Genomic DNA, 19,617 nt, shown 5'->3' with positions numbered 1-19,617 from the left:
GGTACAGAGATATGAGCAGCATAGGCCTATGTATGAAAAATAATAAATGCTTTCAATGATGCTTTTATCATCAAGAGTAAGTTAACCTTATAATCTGATAGGCAACAAGATTAAAAGATTATATCATACTGACTGGCGGGAGTGTAATAATCTTTGTATGGTTGTCTGGATTCTCTGGTACCATCCTAATTATTTAATAATAACAGATATTAATATTGCTTTTATAATTTGGTTTCTTCTCCTTGGCAACTAATGAACTCAAATTTTTATTCCCTTAGCACTGTGAAAATGTCAAAAAACCCCAGTCTTCCTTTCAGATTCTTTTGTCTCTACTTTTAACATCTTGCCCTTGAGGGATTTGCAAAATTATTGTTTTAAGGGCAAGAGATTGACCTTGGAAAAATGCAGTAGAAATTAAATATAAATTATTTTATTATTTTATGAAGTTTATTGTACTTATATCAAAATCTATTGTTCCATAGCTAAAGGATTCTGTTCTGCCATTATTTGTTGAGTTCATCTTTAAAGGCCTTGTACAAGATATTTCTGGATATAAAGTATGTTAGACATTATTCCTATCATAGAACAACTAGACAAGTAAACAGCATTTTTATTACTAGCTTGAAAATTCAAATACTGCAAGAAAGGTCCTAAATAATTTTGTGAGTTCAGAGGAAGAAGTGCTTTCCATTTGTTGGTGAAAGTGATGATGGTGGTGGGACTAATAATATGATTTTTTAATCTGAAAAGGTCAATTTACAGAGGCTTTTATTTGTTTTATTTGCTGGGGACTGAAATGAATTTTTCCATTTGGAAATAAAAGGTGATAACAAGTATTTTAGGCTGCAAGGAAAGAAATGAGAATGGATCAAATAGTGTAGAAGCATAATGTATAGGAAATCAACACTTTATATATTTGGCCTTAGTATATGGATCAAGGCAAAAAAAAAAATAAAAAACAGGTTGTGTCAGGTCTTTGGTGACCTTGATGGTCTGGTTAAAGTTGTGGAAAATTTACTGAGTTGTGAGTTGCTAACGTGTGTCTTTAACTTCACTGTGCCTTTGAATATTTTTTTTTTTAGGAAAATTTTGATAGCACTTTCTTGAGGGAAGATTTAAGAAAGAAAAATCTGCTCTGTTAGTATTGGTACTGAGATAAGAAAATCCCCCCCTAAAGCATTTGCATTGGGGATAGAAAGGAAAAATATAATAAAAGGCATATTATAGAGTCAGCATTGCTTTGAAACTGATTGATGGGATCAAAATGAGATATGCAATGATAACTTGAAGACTTAGAGCCTAGATGAATTGAAGGATTATGAAACCATTAAAGGCCTTAAGGAATACAAGATTAGGGAAGATTTGGAATTAAATAATAAATTCAACCTGGCTCATGCAGAGTATGACTAGAGCTCCTAAAATGCAAAACACATGAATAGCACATTATACTTGCTGCTTGTGAACAAAGAGAAGATAGGCACTGAGTGATGACTGAGTGTGGTGTTACTGAGAATATACAATTTAATATTGCTGGGGGGGGGTTCCCAATACCATATTGCAGTAGATATTAAAAAAAAGTGGCCAAAAGTCCCACCCACTCCTGTATGCATATATTTTGCAATATGAGCTTGCTCCTACTTTCTTCAGAACATGGACTCTTTCTCTCTACCCCTCAGATTCAGAATTCGCCATGTGATTTGCATAAGCCAATAGACCATTAGCAGATATGATAAAACTGGAGGCTCTAAACAAGGTTTTGAAGTATGACTTACCATCTCTCTCTGCTGGAATTCCTGAGCCACCACATGAAAAATCCAGGAACTTCCTTCTAAGCACCACATGGAGAATTAGACCCAGTCATTCCCTGGTGTTCCCTCTGAGGCCCCATACACATCAGTGAGGCCATGCTATGTTGTCAGCTTGTAAGCAGCTGGCCCAGAGAAGATCTGCTCAGAGAACCATAAGCATTGTGAGAAATAATAAACATTGCTGTTTTAAACAAATATGTTTTGAGGTAACTTTTTGTTTCTCCCTCAACAAAACCTAAAATATGTGTCACTGATTTTGATACCAGGCATCAAGTGGAAACTATTAGGCAAGGAATCTATTAAAAAAGACTAGAAAAATGGCAAACAAAATGTTAGCCAAAACTAAAAAAGTAGTGAGGAAATAGATAAAAAAGGCTGAAAAAAAGGACACGTTTAAGTTATAGTAAAATATATGGCAAAAATATTGCTTACAATATCATAGAAGATGAAATATATACCTAGAAACCTTTCATATTAAAAGTGTTACTTCACTTTTCCAGTATAGGTATGATAAGTTACTGCATGAGAGTATTGAGCTAAGGAAAGAACTGTTCAGTTTGAAAGCAGAATTTATATGAAGTATATATGGCTCAGGATTTGCCATATATATATTTTTTAATAGATCTTTATTGGAGTATAATTGCTTCACAATGCTGTGTTAGTTTCTGCTGTACAACAAAGTGAATCAGCCATATGCATACATATATCCCCAAATCCCCTCCCTCTTGAGCTTCCCTCCCACCCTCCCTATCCCATGTCTCTAGGTCATTGCAAAGCACCGAACTGATCTCCCTGTGCTATGCTGCTGCTTCACACTAGCTATTTTACATCCAGTAATGTATATATGTCGATGCTCCTCTCACTTCACTCCATCTTCCCTCTCCCACCACGTGTCCTCAAGTCCATTCTCTATGTCTATGTCTGTATTCCTGCCCTGCCACTAGGTTCATCTAAGTACCAATTTTTTTTTTTTTAGATTCCATATATATGCGTTAGCGTACAGTATTTTTTTTTCTCTGTCTGACTTACTTCACTCTGTATGACAGATTCTATGTCCATCCACCTCACTACAAATAACTAAATTTCATTTCTTTCTATGGCTGAGTAATATTCCATTGTATATAGGTGCCACATCTTCTTTATCCATTCATCTGTTAACATTTAGTTTGGTTCCATGTCCTGGTTATTGTAAATAGTGTTGCAATGAAAACTGTGGTACATGCCTCTTTTTGAATTATGGTTTTCTCAGGGTATATCCCCAGTAGTGGGATTGCTGGGTCATATGGTAGTTCTATTTTTAGCTTTTTAAGGAACCTCCATACTGTTCTCCATAGTGGCTGTATCAATTTACATTCCCACCAACAGTGCAAGAGGGTTCCCTTTTCTCCACACCCTCTCCAGCATTTATTGTTTCTAGATTTTTTGATCTAGAAAAAAAAAACCTCATTGTAGTTTTGATTTGCGTTTCTCTAATAATTAGTGATGTAGAGCATCTTTTCATGTGCCTCTTGGCCATCTGTATGTCTTCTTTGGTGAAATGTCTATTTAGGTCTTCTGACTTTTTTTTTTGTGTGTGTGTGGTACACGGGCCTCTCACTGCTGTGGCCTCTCCCGTTGCGGAGCACAGGCTCCAGACGCGCAGGCTCAGCGGCCATGGCTCACGGGCCCAGCCGCTCTGCGGCATGTGGGATCCTCCCAGACCGGGGCATGAACCCGCGTCCCCTGCATCGGCAGGCGGACTCTCAACCACTGTGCCAGCAGGGAAGCCGCTTCTGCCTATTTTTTAATTGAATTGTTTCTTTTTTTAATATTGAGCTCCATGAACTGTTTGTATGTTTTGGAGATTAATGCTTTGTCAGTTGTTTCATTTCCAAATATTTAATCCCATTCTAAGGGTTGTCTTTTCGTCTTGTTTATGGTTTCCTTTGCTGTGCAAAAACTTTGAAGTTTAATTAGGTCCCATTTGTTTATTTTTGTTTTTATTTCCATTACTCTAGGAGGTGGGTCAAAGAAGATCTTGCTGTGGTATGTGAAAGAGTGTTTTTCCTATGTTTTCCTCTAAGAGTTTTATAGTGTCTGGTCTTACATTTATGTCTTTAATCCATTTGGAGTTTATTTTTGTTTATGGTGTAATAAAAGGAATACAAGCTGGAAAAGAAGAAGTAAAACTGTCACTGTTTGCAGATGACAGGATACTATACATAGAAAATCCTAAAGATGCCACCAGAAATCTACTAGAACTAGTCAATGAATTTGGTAAAGTGCAGGATACAAAATTAATGTACAGAAATCTCTGGCATTCCTATACACTAACAATGAACAATCAGAAAGAGAAATTAAGGAAACAATCCCTTTTACCATTGCAACAAAAAAAATAAAATACCTAGGAATAAACCTACCTAAGGAGACAAAAGACCTGCATGCAGAAAACTATAAGGCACTGATGAAAGAAATCAAAGATGACATAAACAGATGGAGAGATATACCATGTTGTTGGATTGGAAGAATCAATATTGTGAAAATGACTGTACTATCCAAAGCAGTCTACAGATTCAGTACAATCCCTATCAAACTACCAATGGCATTCTTCACAGAATTAGAATGAAAAAGTTTTCAGTTTGTATGGAAACACAGAAGACCCCGAATAGCCAAAGCAATCTTGAGAAAGAAAAATGGAGCTGGAGGAATCAGGCTCCCTGACTTCAAACTATACTACAAAGCTACAGTAATCAAGACAGTATGGTACTGACACAAAAACAGAAATATAGATCAATGGTACAGGATAGAAAGCCCAGAGATAAACCCACGCATATATGGTCACCTAATTTACAACAAAGGAGGCAAGAACATACAATGGAAAAAAGCATCTTCAATAAGTGGTGCTGGAAAACTGGACAGCTATATGTAAAAGAATGAAATTATATGTTTGTTTTTATCTTTAGACTCTCTAGTAAGCAAAGTTTTCAAAGAAAAAAATGTAGCTCATTAAACAACTAATGATGAATGTAACACACTTTGTTGAGACCTCTGACAGATTTAAGATGTGCAGAGCAGACAAGCTTAGCTAGACCAAAAAGCTTTTAGGAAACCTAAAGGGATTGGCCTGTAGTTATCAGCCATATGGTTCAAGTTAGAGATAACTCAATTTCATAAAAATGTGTGGATGTGTCTTTTGAAACAGGAGTGGACCCAAATACTATTCATAGAAAACACTAATTCTTTAGGAGAGTTGTACTGATGCATATAACTTGGATTAAATGGTATTGAGATTATTTAAATTGCAAAATGGGATCTGGGCCACAGATTTCTATGAAAAGGGAGTTGGATTAAGTGTTATCCAACTTTAGTCATTGACTATTCTTATAAAAAAGGAATGTCATCTTGAGAGGGCAGAGTCAAAATTTCATCTGAGAGTAAAGCCAAAAACCAAAGAGAACAAGAAACTAGGAAACAAATATCAGAAAAGAGAACACATGCTCAGCTGGATTTCATAAATGCTTTTTGCACTTCCTTATTCTGATCAAAAGTATCTATTGCAATTATCTATTGCCTGTCTCAATTTTGCATGCTGGGTGTTTGGGAAATTAATGATTTTTTTTTTTTAAATTCACTGTGTTGGATCAAGAGGTAATGCCCTTAAGAACTTGCACTCAGTTGGGCTTCATGTGTACCTGGACCTAATGCGGTTCACAAGATTATGAACTTTGAACCTGATGCCTCAATTGAAAGATAATTCAGAGGTTCCTGGAATGCAACTGAACATGTTTTCTATGGGAAAGTGACTCAGATTAGGTTCCTGGGAAACATGCTATGAGAAGAAAATTGCCTGAATGCAGTTTATTGATAAAAGTTCTCAGAGACAAATCTTTGAGTGAATGATGGAAGCAGGTTTGGGCAGAGGAAAAATCTGAACTCTAATGAAGTCACAACAAAACCTTAACTAATATTATTAAGAACACTGGAACAGAGATGAATCTTCAAGTTGAAGGCAGGGAGGCCAAGTCTTTACACACAGCATCAATAGGTAATTGAATGCAGCTTTCACAAGAGGAGAGAAGATATATTAAAGGAGGCAACTCCCTTAGTATGACAATTCCTGGGAAGGGGTTAACTTTTGAGTTTTATGCAGAATACTCCCTTATAGCTAGGGAAAAGATTCCTTTTGTCATTAGGGAGGATTTAAGGGACAGATGACATCATCCTCTAGAGTGAAGAATGTGACTAATTTGTGACCAGAAGGTACATGTCAGTAAATTGCAAAAAATACCCCAAAGTTTTCCTATGTCTGTTTGCACATCCACTTGAAATGTGCTTTTATCATTCACCTATCTACAGTAAAGGTCTATCTCTCTGACTTAAATCCGAAGTTGACTACGTTGCTTGTGTTGGTCAACGGTATGCTTAGCACACAGCAAAAAATGAGAATAAGAGACCACTTGGAGAGAGAACATGAAGGACCACATGGAAAGAGAGGTATAACCATCCCAGGCATTCCACTCATCTCAGCTAAGGCCAAAGACATGCAATGCCACTGTCTTAAACAATCAGCTCTCATTAAGCTGGCCCAGACCAGAACTGCCTGACCAATCACAATTCTTAAGAAATAATAAATCATTGTTGCATTAAGTCACTAAATTTTGGAAGAGTTTGCTATGCATCTAATTAACACACAGCTTTCAACTATGTTTTTGCAATTATTTCCTTTACTTCCTAGATTAGATATTAATATCTTTTTTCTGTGGTGCAGGTTTATAGAATATCTGTGGGGTAGATTGATCACAGATCAAAAGTGGCTAATAAGAACCATTATAGGTGCAGTTAATTCATAGTTTGGAAGAAAATACAAAAGATATGGTCATAACTTAGGTGGAAAATTAAAATGACTTGGTAGCACAATCCGTATTTGAAAACTATCTGTAATTGATTTGAAAGTAATTGCCCCTGTTATTCTATTTGTCCAAGAAATATAAATGGAATCCATGTCATCTTTTAAATATATACTTACCTCCTACTAATACCTTCCTCACAGGGAAAATAGGACCCTCAATGTTAGTATGTTTACAAATAATAATCATTTGTCAAATGGACTTATAGAATTGTTTAGTCATTGCATGCATTATGAGAAAATTACAGCAGGGCAAAGCAACAGCATACCTCTGTTTTCCTTTCTTCTCCATATTTAATATTTTAAAATACATTATTGATGTATATTTTCTTATATGTTCAGAAAAGTACATATCTTCATAGTGGTAAACAATTTAAAGAATATTGAGATGTATGGATATGCTAAAATTAGATTTTCATTTTTTATTTAATGTCAGCATGATTGTCATATCCAAATCTGAAGTCATGCTACCTTAAGTCATATATTAAAAAAAACAGGTCTTTATATGCATAACTTGGGCTCTTTCCTCACACATCAGACACACACATGTAATATTCTTCACTGATTAACATACATATTTTGTTCTGAAATTAGATAATCTTTTACTAAAAACATCATCCTCTATTTCATAGTTGTTATGAGAACCGAATATAGTGTACCATAATATTTGGGGTAAATCAGCAGTTTTTCTCATTAAGATATTTTCAGAATGAACTGAGGCCATAATACTAATTTTAATTCTTTACTGAAATAAACATCAATTGTGTTAAAATTTTTAAAATGACAGATTCCTTTTTCTATATATCATGCAAAGCAAAGGGAAATTAAGTTTAAAAATTCCCTTAATATCATCTGTCCTTGAAACAGGGATGTCAAAAATAGCCTCAGTTTTTCTCTTCATGTGGGGTCTCATTTTTTCCATAAGTCCAGCTGCTGTGTTATCTTCAGGGACAAATTTATTTCAAAGAATATCATAAATAGAACATCATTTTTACTTCACATTTATTTGTGTAGGGTGCATACACATTTTGTCTTTGTATTAATCACTCATTGAACAATATTTTAATGAAATACTTATATATAGAAGCACATCCAATTAAACTATAAAATATATCATCACTACATTTTAAATTCCTGGTATACATATTAAGGACCAGATGTAATGATTAGTAATTTATAATTATAGTTTGTCAACCAGAGTAATTCTTAGCTAAGAAATCACCCACCAAAAAATGACGTAGAGCATGCATAATCCTTGATATATGTTAAAATTTAAAGGTAAACTTATATAAACCATGTACGTTGTCTTGCAAAAAGGAAAAACTTAAATTTTTAAATATTCAAAAAATAATATCTTTTTGTAGTTTTATGATATAAAACCTATATATATATATATATATTTTTTTTTTTTTTTTGCGGTAAGCGGGCCTCTCACTGTTGTGGCCTCTCCCATTGCGGAGCACAGGCTCCGGACGTGCAGGCTCAGCGGCCATGGCTCACGGGCCTAGCCGATCCGTGGCATGTGGGATCTTCCCGGACCGGGGCACGAACCCGTGTCCACTGCATCGGCAGGCGGACTCTCAACCACTGCACCACCAGGGAAGCCCTAAAACCTATATTTTTAAAATGGAAACTAATTTTCTAAAACTGGGAAGTCTATATCCCTGATAGCTTTCCTTGTTTGAAATCTGCTCTCTGAGATTGATGTAAATAGTTGTGCTTTCTTATGATTAGCATTAGCATGGTACACTTCCCTCCATTCATTTACTATTAATCTTTATGTATATTTGTATTTAAAGTGAATTTCTAGTAGATGAAGTAGAGTTGGGCTTGTGTTTTGATACACTCTGAAAATCTCTGATTTTTAATTGGTACATTTAGACCATTGACGTTCAAAGTGATTATTGATACAGCTGAATTAATATCTATTATATCCATTACTGTTGTTCTTTTGTGCCCTTATCCCTGTTTTTGTCTTCCACTTTTTTTCTGCAATTCATGGTTTTAATTAGCATTTTATATGACTCCATTTTCTTTCCTTAGCATATAGGTTATACTTCTCTTTTTTACTTTTATTAGTGATTGCCATATATATATATATATGTATATATATATATATATATATATATATACATACATGTATAGCAAGTCCACTTTAAAAAAGCACTATGCCGTTTCCATTTCATGGGAAAAGTACCTTAGAATAGCAAAATAATACTAATTCCTCCCTCCCATCCTTTTGTCATTCATTTCATTTGTATATAATCACACCTCTGTCAGATAGATAGATGTACATAAAATATACATAATGTATACATAATATAAATATATATATATACACATGAGCATACATAAATGAGTACATTGTATATTATAAATTTTAACAAATTGTTATCTGTTAGATCAATTAAGATTAACAGCAATCAAGGTTTTTATTTTACCTTCACTTATTCCTTCCTTTGATGCCCTTTTTTACCTTATGCAGATTTGAGTTTCTGACCTATATTATTTTTGTTCTTTCTAAATAACTTAACACTTTATACATCATTTTATGTAGGTCTACTGCCAACAAAATCCCTCAATTTTTGTTTGAGAAAGCCTTTATTTCTCTTACACTTTTGAAGGATAATTTCAAGTATACAGAATTCTAAGTTGGTGCTTATTTTTCCTCTCAACACCTTAAATACTTCATCCACTCTCTTTTTGCTCACATGATTTCTGAGTAGAAGTTAGATGCAATTCTTATCTTTGTTCCTCTATAGGTAAGGTGTTTTTCTTTTTTTCCTCTGGTTCTTTTCAGAATTTTATGCTATGGTGTACTTATTTTGGTATTTATACTGCTTGGTGTTCTCTGAGCTTCCTGAATCCATTGTTTGGTGTCTAATATTAATTTGGGGAACATCTCAGTCATCATTGTTTCAAATATTTCTTCAGTTCCTTTCTCTTTTTTCTTTCTGTTATTCCTATTACATGTATGTTATACCTTTTGTAGTTGTCCCACTCTCCTTGGATACCCTGTATTCAAAGACTTGGGTAGTCTTTGTTCTCTTTGATTTTCAGTTTTACAGGATTCTCTTGATAAGCTCTCTGAGAACTAAAATATTGCCTGCCATATCAGTAAGCAAAGGATGTTGCAGCCATCAAGCCATTACATAACAGTTGCCAGGATGGTGAGCCCTGAGGGGACTCAGGATGGAGACAACGGGGCTGCCCACTGCCAGGCCCATCTAGCAGTCAGCCTCTGCAGCCACTGCCTTCCCGCCCCCCACCATGGTGCACAGTGAGGAAACTCAGGATGACAAAACACAGGATACCAGCCCTGGATAACTGAGGTGCATATCAAAGGAATAATTTCAGTGATCCTAGACTCTTGTATCTTCCCATACACAGAAGAGTGCTAAATTCCTTAACTTGAGATATCTGGTTTTCTCTTATTAACAGTAATCTTTTGATGTTCTGACTACCTGGTCTTTTGTTGCAAAAACTCCTATATATCCCGGATCCCCCCCTTACATCTTTGGAACACTTTTCTCAGTGTTTTCTGAGATGCTGTGTCTTGAGCTTGAAGTCCTCAGAAAGTCTGCCAAATAAAACATAACTCTCGAATTTTAGGTTGTGCATTTTTTTCAGTCAGCATCTCTCACTCAGAGATTCTTTCCTCAGCAATGGCCAGTCTACTAATAAGCTCATCAAGTTATTCTTCATTTCTGTTATGGTGTTTTGTTTTTCGCATGTCTTACATGTTATTTACTTTATCCATTAGAGCTGTTAACATATTAATCATAATTGTTTTAAATTCCTAGCCTGATAATTCCATCATCCCTGCCATGTCTGGTTCTGATACGTTCTCTCTCTCTCTTTAAATTGTGGGGGTTTGCCTTTTGGTTTGCCTTATAAAATTGTTTCTTGATAATGAGACATGAGTAAGGAACTGCAATAAATAGGCCTTTACTAATATGGTGGTTTCTTGTTGGGGGAGAGAAGGCATTAAATAGTCCTGTGGTTACTTCTCAGTCTTCTAATGAGCCTATGCCTTTGAACTTCACAAGAGGTCCTCAGTTTTGCCCCCCCCCAACCCGCCTTTAGGTGAGACAGGATGGCTATAGTGTATGAGTATTTCCCTTCCCCATTTCCCCCAGGTCAGTTAGGCTTTGATAATATTACAGCAGGTTAGGCTCTGGTTAAATACCTTAGCCTGAGGTCAGGCCTTTTTAAAATGAACAAAGTGATCTGAGTATTTCAAAATGGTATTTTTCCCCCTCCCCCTACTGGGAGCATGAAGTGATTTTTCTCAAATATTTACTCTAGGAATTTGGTTGGCCTGTTGGAAATAAATCTCACATAATTATCATGGCCCCCTTTATGACTGGATTCATCTGGTTAAACTCCAAATTGTCAACACTGAGCCTACAGCAATTTATGAATTGCATTTGAGGTTTTCCTCTCCAGGCACTACTTCCTGAGGCAGCTTCTGCTTGTGAGTCTCTGCTCTAGTAAGTTGTTAACTCCCTGTATTTAATCCTGTCTGTCTCTCCAATCTTAGGGCAGTTTTGGCCCTGTGTCCTTCTCTTTCTCAAGGATCTGTGGACAAAGAATGTTGCCCGCCATTTCAGCAAATGATAAATGTTGACTCCATCAAGCCATCAGCCACTGCAGCTACCCCAAAGTAGTGCCCCGAGGGGAATTCAGGACTGAGAAAAATAGAATACTGGCCCTAGATAGTTAAGGTGCATATCAAAGGAATAATTTAAATGAGCCCAGACTCTTGCATCTTCTGTACATAAAAAAACACCAAAATCATTAACTTGAGATGTCTGGTTTTTGTGGTTACAGTAATGTTTGATGTTTCACTATATATATATATATATATATATATATATATATATTTTTTTTTTTTTTTTTTTTTTTTAAACAAAACTCCTATATATCCTGACTCTTCCCTTACCACTTTGGAGCTGTTCCTTGGAGCTATCTGAGAGGCTGCTTCCCAGACTAATAGCCCTCAGTAAGTTCCCCAAATAAAACATGACTCTCAACTTTTAGATTGTGCATTTTTTTTCAGTCAACAGTTTCAAAAAGTGTTGTTGATTTTTTCAGTTTCTTTGGCTTTTTATGTTGTTCAGATGACATGTCAATTTTCAAACTCCTTACATGCAGAAATGGAAACTGGAAGTCATTTGTTTGTTTTTTAAGTGTCTTGAACTACATATTGCAAATTAGAAGTGTTGGTCATTATGATGATTACATTTATTCTTAACAAGTTGGGAAAGGCAACACAAAATATCTTGAAAATTACTATCATCTAGAGAACACTGTGGCTTTAAAGTAATAAAAGTGTATGCTTTATTAATGCACAGTAACTTTTAATTTGGGTATTTTTTCCAAGGCACTGGTGCCTTGGAAAACAAGGCACCAGTGCCTTGGAGAAAGTTTGAGCCATCGAGGTGCCCTGTATATGTCTTTGTGAATGCACCTCTGAAGTGTAGCCTTTGTTTCTTCCCTTATAAAATGTGCAGTGGAGTATTTTCAAGGAAGCAAGGCAAAGTATCTTGTGCAGTAAAGGAAAGTCCCTTACTCTGGGATAATTAATTTGACCAACACCATTCAAGAAAAGCTTTGATGTTTAAAAAATGTTTTATTCATTAGTGTTGGTATACATATATTTATTTGCTTAAACTAGTCAAAGATAAGGCTAAATGATTGAATTTCCAATGTTTTCCTAAGTAGATTTGTTACATTGCCTAACCAAGTATGTTTTAATCCATCATTTGATATTTATTCAACTTATTAATATCTTTTTAAAGTAACACTAGGAAGGGTTTCACTTAAATTATCTTAAGTAAGAATTTTTTATGTTGACTATATTTTGCACAGTTATGCTCATTTCTCAATTCTACATATATTGTGAGTAAATACAGTAAATATGTTGTTGTCTTTGACTTTTCAACTTCAAGTCATATGTAAGTCCATGTTTTCTGTCACAAAATCTTACTTGATGACATATCTCTTTAAATTATTTTTAAAGTGTAATGAACGGACATGCTAAAACATGTTTGCTAATTATGAGACCAGAAGCACAAACAAAAACATAAAAGTTATTCTACTCTTCTATTTATATTCATTGTATATCAATTAAGACACAAAAAGTGTGGAGAAATAGTCAAATTTTTCTGTCACATTTTAACTAAGAATGAAGACGTGTTGGCAATTTTTCAAAATAACTGTGAATGTACAATTGTCTCCATCTCTATCTCTATCTAATTATCTATCTGTTTATCTATCAAATTTTGAAGTGGCAATTATTCCCAGCATATATTAATATCTAATTCCTTAACAGTTGTCAAGCCTCACATTAAATATCACTTCCAAATACTGGGTTTGCCCCCACTCTCCTCCCACCAACACACTAATAGCAACCATGATCTCTTTTTATCTCATGTATCATAATGGCAATGATTTGTGTGATTATATTTTCACTACATCTCTCAGGCTGAATCAAATATAAGCCATTTAAGGACAGAAAATGTTTATATTCTTTGGTTCATTGTCAATCTGGTTGGTATCATAGGGTCAGTAATTGATTAAAAGAATACTGAGCCAATAAATGTCCTATCAAGTATCTGTGACAATCCCCAGAGTAAAATGGTGTTATTCAAATTCAAATCCATCTTATTCAGAGTCAGTGTGGATATTTAGTTTAACTGTGCTCGATTTTCATTCCCATTCAATCATAAATCAAATGACAATTTTAAAACATTTCCCTCTGCTTTAAGAAGCTTACTATACAAAATGTTGTATTACCTTAGCAAAATATGTCAATGCAATACATATGCTGAAACAAAAATAATTAAAGTTTACGGATTGTATTTCATGTTATACTAGATCATGGGTAATTATAATTTTATATAAAATTATTATAAAACAAATAAAAATTATAAAGAATATAGAAAGTGAAGTAAAAATATATAAACACTTTAAAATCATCCTTCATAATCTCAAAACACAAGGAAGAAACTTGTGTTTAAGCTAATATTTTAGCTTTACATTCCATGAACACTTTTTCTCTTGTGAAACTATGTAGTAATCGATGTGGATGTGGACGCAGTTTATGTTACTAGAGATTTTTCCATAGGTGAGATATATGTATACATTTGCATACATAACATGTGTACATATGTATATAGTTCCATGCACATAATCATGTGTGTATAATGTACATAATACATATGCTATAAGTTGGTATATGCATTATAACTTTGTATCATGATTACAGCTTTTTTCTTTAAAATCACTTTGCTAATAATTTCCCGTATGATTAATTTTAAAATAATTTTTAATAGTTACACATTACCTTCTTCTTACTCATCTCAGACTATCTCAATCCATACAAAATCTTTGTATAGCATCTATTCTTCTTTCATAAAGAGGAATTGCCGTGATGAATGGGTATTCTCTCAATGTGATAGTGAAACAATGATTAACTGAAACGAGTTATTTCTACCACAATTTTCTTGAAAATTTCTATATCATTTCCAGTATGAACAGCTCTTAAGTCTATTTCCAGTTCCCTAAATCTAAATGCTGTTCTTGTTTTAGACCCAGAAGTATATGTCACGTACTGTGTAAAATCTATAAACATCTTCCTTTCTTTTTATTTTCCGTATGTTGCATCCCCCATCAGCATGCAAAGATAAACAATGGTAGAGGCAAAATAAAGGTAGAGGATATTCTGTCTAGTTCTCAAGGCAGTGCCAGCATCACCTTCACCCAAGTATACGGTTGGTTGCCAATGCCAGTTTGTATGCTATTATATAGTTTGTTTGTTTTATTATTGTTTATTTTTATTCCTTGTGGCATTCAGTGTGTGGAAGAAAACAATTCTCTGCAAACCTTTTTTTTGGATGGGTAGTTTTGCATTTTGATTCCTTAAAATATTTTTGTATATTGATTTGAATATTAGGCACTACTTTATACACTGGACTGCATCAATAAATAGAGAAAGAGCTTACTCTTATTATTGAAGGAGGAAAACAATAATCACATATATAAAAAACAAATTCAGTGTGCACAAACACTATGAATAAATGTGGAAGAGGCTCTTGTCATAGAAAATTATGAAAGAGGCTAATTTAGTAGAGTGGTCAAAGTAATCTCATTTGAACTGAGACTTCAATGATAAGAGAGTAGTCACATGGCATTCTGGAGGATGCGTATTCTATACACTGTGGGGGGGAAAGGACATGTGATGATGCATGGTATATATATATATATATTTTTTAACACAGGAGACTAGTTAGCAAGGGAAGAGAACCCAAGAAATGGTCAGAGATGAAGGCAGGTAGGTCACTGTAGGTCATGTAAAAAGATTTGGATTTTACACAAGACATAAAATGGGGATATTGTAAGTTTTAGGAAGGACTGTGACATGAACTCACATATATTATATTTAAAAAATTTTAAATAATATAATATGTATTATTTTAAAATTTTTATGGATATTATGTGGTGAATGAGTCATATGGTGGCCTAGTGTCTAGAACAGGGATAAGTTAGGAAATTCTTGCAGTAATTTGAACATCTGATGATGTATATTTAAAACACCAACTTACAGTATAGCAAAAACATTGAAAAATATTCAAATTCTTTGCAACATCAATTTTACTTTTTATAAATATATGCTAAATAAATAATTATGGTTCTACTATGAGGAGTTTTAGATAATATTCTTATAGTGACATTTAAAATAATGTTGTTTAAAAAATTAAATATATAAAATTGACATTCATGTATCTTGCCATATGATCTAATACTTTTCCTCACTAAAACTATGCTTTAAAATTATATATCATGACATAATATGTTGTTTATGATACATCACTAAAAAACAGATTAAAAAACCTGTAGACTTCTATTTGAGTATGATTATATTTGCCACCTCCGCTCGTATTTATTTTCTTTCCACTAAGCCTTCCTTAAATGACAAAGAAGGAATAAACTAGATATTATCTAAAGAGGTAAGAAGAATTAGTGAGTTTTATTTCCAGTAGTAAAATGATATAAATAACTGAACAAATTTGTACTACTAAGGCATGGGTGGGTAAGCTGGTACTTGCCTAAACATATATCAAGACTTGTTAATAAGTTACCATTATTAGGCAGACAGTATTGGAAGAGGAATAATAGGTAATTAGAAATTGCCCCTATGTATAAGAAAATATAAATTATTCAATTAATACTTCAACTGAATAAAAAGTCAGTAATTCTGTGACAGTTGAATATCCAGCTAGAAAAAATATAGGCTCCTAGTTCACATTATACACAATAAAACCTTACAGTTTTTTTCTTACAAAATATAAGAAAACATTGTAATATGTTAAAAAAATATCTTAAAATAGCTTTAATTAGGAAGGGTTTCTTAAAACACAAAAAGTGTAAACCACAAGGAAAACAATCAAATTTTTGAACAAATTAATATTAAATGTTTGAATAGTAAAGTACACCATGAACAGAGTAAAATTAGAAGTCATAGACAGAGAGATACAACTAATAAATTATTCAGAATGTATTAAAAAGAAATACAGTCATTCAAGACCAAAAATAAATAAATAAATAAATAAAAGCAAATGATCCTACTGAAATATGAGCAAATTTGGGCAAAATCTATGATCAGATATTTCATGGAAGAGACACACCTGGACAATGCTCTGATGCACAATTGTTAAGAACATTTCAATAAACCGATGTGAGATGTCATTTTAAATTGTGATTATTGAAGCAATGGAAACTTTCATGCACTGTTGATGGTGGTGAAACTTATAAATTTAAGATGTCATTCAAAAATAGAGTGAACATATTCCACCCTATCCTAAGCAACATAGCAGGGAACAAGGATTTCCAGAAATCTATCCCAAATCATCACAGCATGAATACTAGAATCTGCAAGAGTCACATTCAAATACATTAAAATAAAAATTCCAGCAGGGCTTTTAGTGAAGCTTGAAAGACCGGATTTAAATTTTATAACAAGAATCATATTATAGCCAAGATACTCATGAAGAAGTAGAATGTGTTGAAGGACATGCCCCACTGGATATTATAAGTTATTAAGTTGTATTTTACTAAATAAAATATATAATATATATATATATACATATTCACACACACACACACATACACCAGGCGATGTATGCAATATTAGTATGTCAATAACAGCAGTATTGTTAATAAAAAAAGGTCGAGTAGGAAGGAAATATTCAACAATTACATACTAACTTAATAGATAAATATATTGTGGTCTATTCATACAATGAAAAACTATGGAATTGGGAAAATAGACAAATTAAAGGAGTAGAGATTCAAGCATCAATGTGGATGGATCGCAAATACAATTTATCTTAATAAAAATAGGACAAATTACAATTATAAGAAATTGGAAAACAGAGAAAACATCAATCCATTATTTGTAAAGTCATGGTTAATTAAATTATTTTTAAATAATTTTTAAAAATATTGAAATATGAAATTCATAGTATTTATATAATGCAAATATTTAGCAACTAAGAATATACTAGAATCTTAACACTAGATAGGAACTTCAGAAACATTTACCCAATTGTTTTATATTTCCATAAGAAATGTATGATAATTACAGGAATGCCCCACTCACACATAAACACAGTTAACTAGCTTCAAATTGTTAGCTTAATTTTGGCTCAAGTATAGTAAAAAATAATTGTGTGATCTATGAAGGGGTGCTTGAACTTCGTGTCATGTTAGCATTATCATATTTTAGTAGTGAGAAAGAGGCTGAATATTTTGAATATTTTGTTTTACTTTCAAATAACAAATTTAAGAATAGATCATATAGTCTACTTTTATTCATATATCTCAACTATGAACATGACACTTTAAAACATTTTGAAGATATTTGAATAGTTAGATAAATAACAAGTAGAATAATTTTAATTATTTAAATTCTATATTTTTAAAGACTAAATCTTCCTATAGTTCTCAACTTATCTTAAATGATTGTAAAGATTATGATTCTATTTTGGTTACTTTCAGTAGCTCTTAATCTTTAATAATGATGCAAAAAGTATATGCACACATACACATACACACACAATCTTTTTTTATTAACTTAAAATATACCCATTTTTTAGTCCCTTTGTGCTGCATTCAATTATTTGTATAACACCTTTTGCTATTAAAATTTATCTAAATGCATTTTCTGTAGTTATTAAAATATTCTACTCTTTTAAATTATCTATCCTTGCATTGCATTCTAGCATCATAATTCATCTAACACCTGTCTATTTCTTGTCTCCTTGCTTCAGTATTGACTCTTTTATGGCTTTGTATCCATAATAATAATACAACACACAGAGAAACAAATAATAATTTATTTTGAGAACATCTATTCAGAAAATTGCTACATCTTTGAACTCCAAAACAAAATCATATATTTGATTTAATAATACATAAGCTATGCTGAGATAGTTAACATTTGTTCCATGAGGTGTTTTTCATTTTTATTCATTCCTTGCAAGGAAAAAAAAAAAACAAAAACCCTTTTCAATCACATTTTTAACAAAACACTTCTGTAACCATTACACTGAAAATTATGAAAGAGGAATATATTACTTCTCAACAAACAACTCCATCATTAGAGAAACAGATGTATGCTGAAAACATTTTTTTAAAACTTTTCTTAGGGCTTCCCTGGTGGCACAGTGGTTGAGAATCTGCCTGCCAATGCAGGAACATGGGTTCGGGTCCTGGTCTGGGAAGGTCCGACATGCCACGGAGCAACTAAGCCCGTGAGCCACAACTACTGAGCCTGCGCGTCTGGAGCTTGTGCTCCGCAACAAGAGAGGCCGCGACAGTGAGAGGCCCGCGCACCGCGATGAAGTGTGGCCCCCGCTCGCCGCAACTAGAGAAAGCCCTCACACAGAAACGAAGACCCAACACAGCCAAAAATAAAATAAATAAATAATTTAAAAGCTAAAAAAAACCACAAACTTTTCTTAGGTTATTTTTTATAGACTTGAATGCCAAATGCATGGTGTTTCCTAATCCATCTCAGTATTATCTGAGCAATTTTTATTTTTTTCATAATCTATAAGTCCTATGAGGAAAACAGTGTGCAAATACTAGGTAGGAGATAGAAATGAAGTAAGAAGTTGGCAGCCTTCAGATTCAGTAGTCATTACTGAATGACCACATCCATATTATCGAAGCAATTTGTAACAGACATAGTTGTTTCCACAATGGTGAGAGGAAAATAGGAAGGATAGGATGCAGTGTAGTTATCAGAATCTCTTACGTGACATTTTGCCATTAGAATGTCATAGCAATTAGAAAAATGAGGACATTAAAAGGTGTATCCCGAGTTTATAATCTAGCCAAAGCTTTCTTTTTCCAGCCCTGCAATCCATATTCAATTTGAACCTTGGAAGGACCTCCTATAGTTAAGTAATGGAGAAAACTATATCAGGTCTTTTATATATATTAGGATTCTGTGAACACAGTAGGTTATACAGAACAAAATGTAAAAGTTAAGAATTAAAGTCTTAAAGTAATTCTGCCCACCTGGATAGTGCCATTAAGTGGAAATTATTCCAGATCCACTTGATAAAAATAAATAAAATCTTGTACAATTATTGATTAAAGATATTTCAATGCCATCATAATAGGATTGAAACAGTCAGGGAACTATCAGGAATGGACAAGTTATAAGCACCAGTGATCTGGAATATCACTTCAGTATCCTTTAAAGGAGGGGTCCCCAACCCCCAGGCTACGGACTTGTACAGGTCCGCGGCCTGTTAGGAACTGAGCCACACAGCAGGAGGTGAGCGGCGGGCAAGCCAGCGAAGCTTCATCTGCCGCTCCCCATCGCTCCCCATCGCTCGTATTACCACC

This window comes from Delphinapterus leucas, chromosome 3 (assembly GCF_059928025.1).
Source record: "Delphinapterus leucas isolate spDelLeu-1000000601 "Yukka" chromosome 3, BTC_Dleu_Yukka2, whole genome shotgun sequence".
Classification (NCBI taxonomy): Eukaryota; Metazoa; Chordata; class Mammalia; order Artiodactyla; family Monodontidae; genus Delphinapterus; species Delphinapterus leucas.
Note: the sequence above shows the minus strand (reverse complement) of the source record.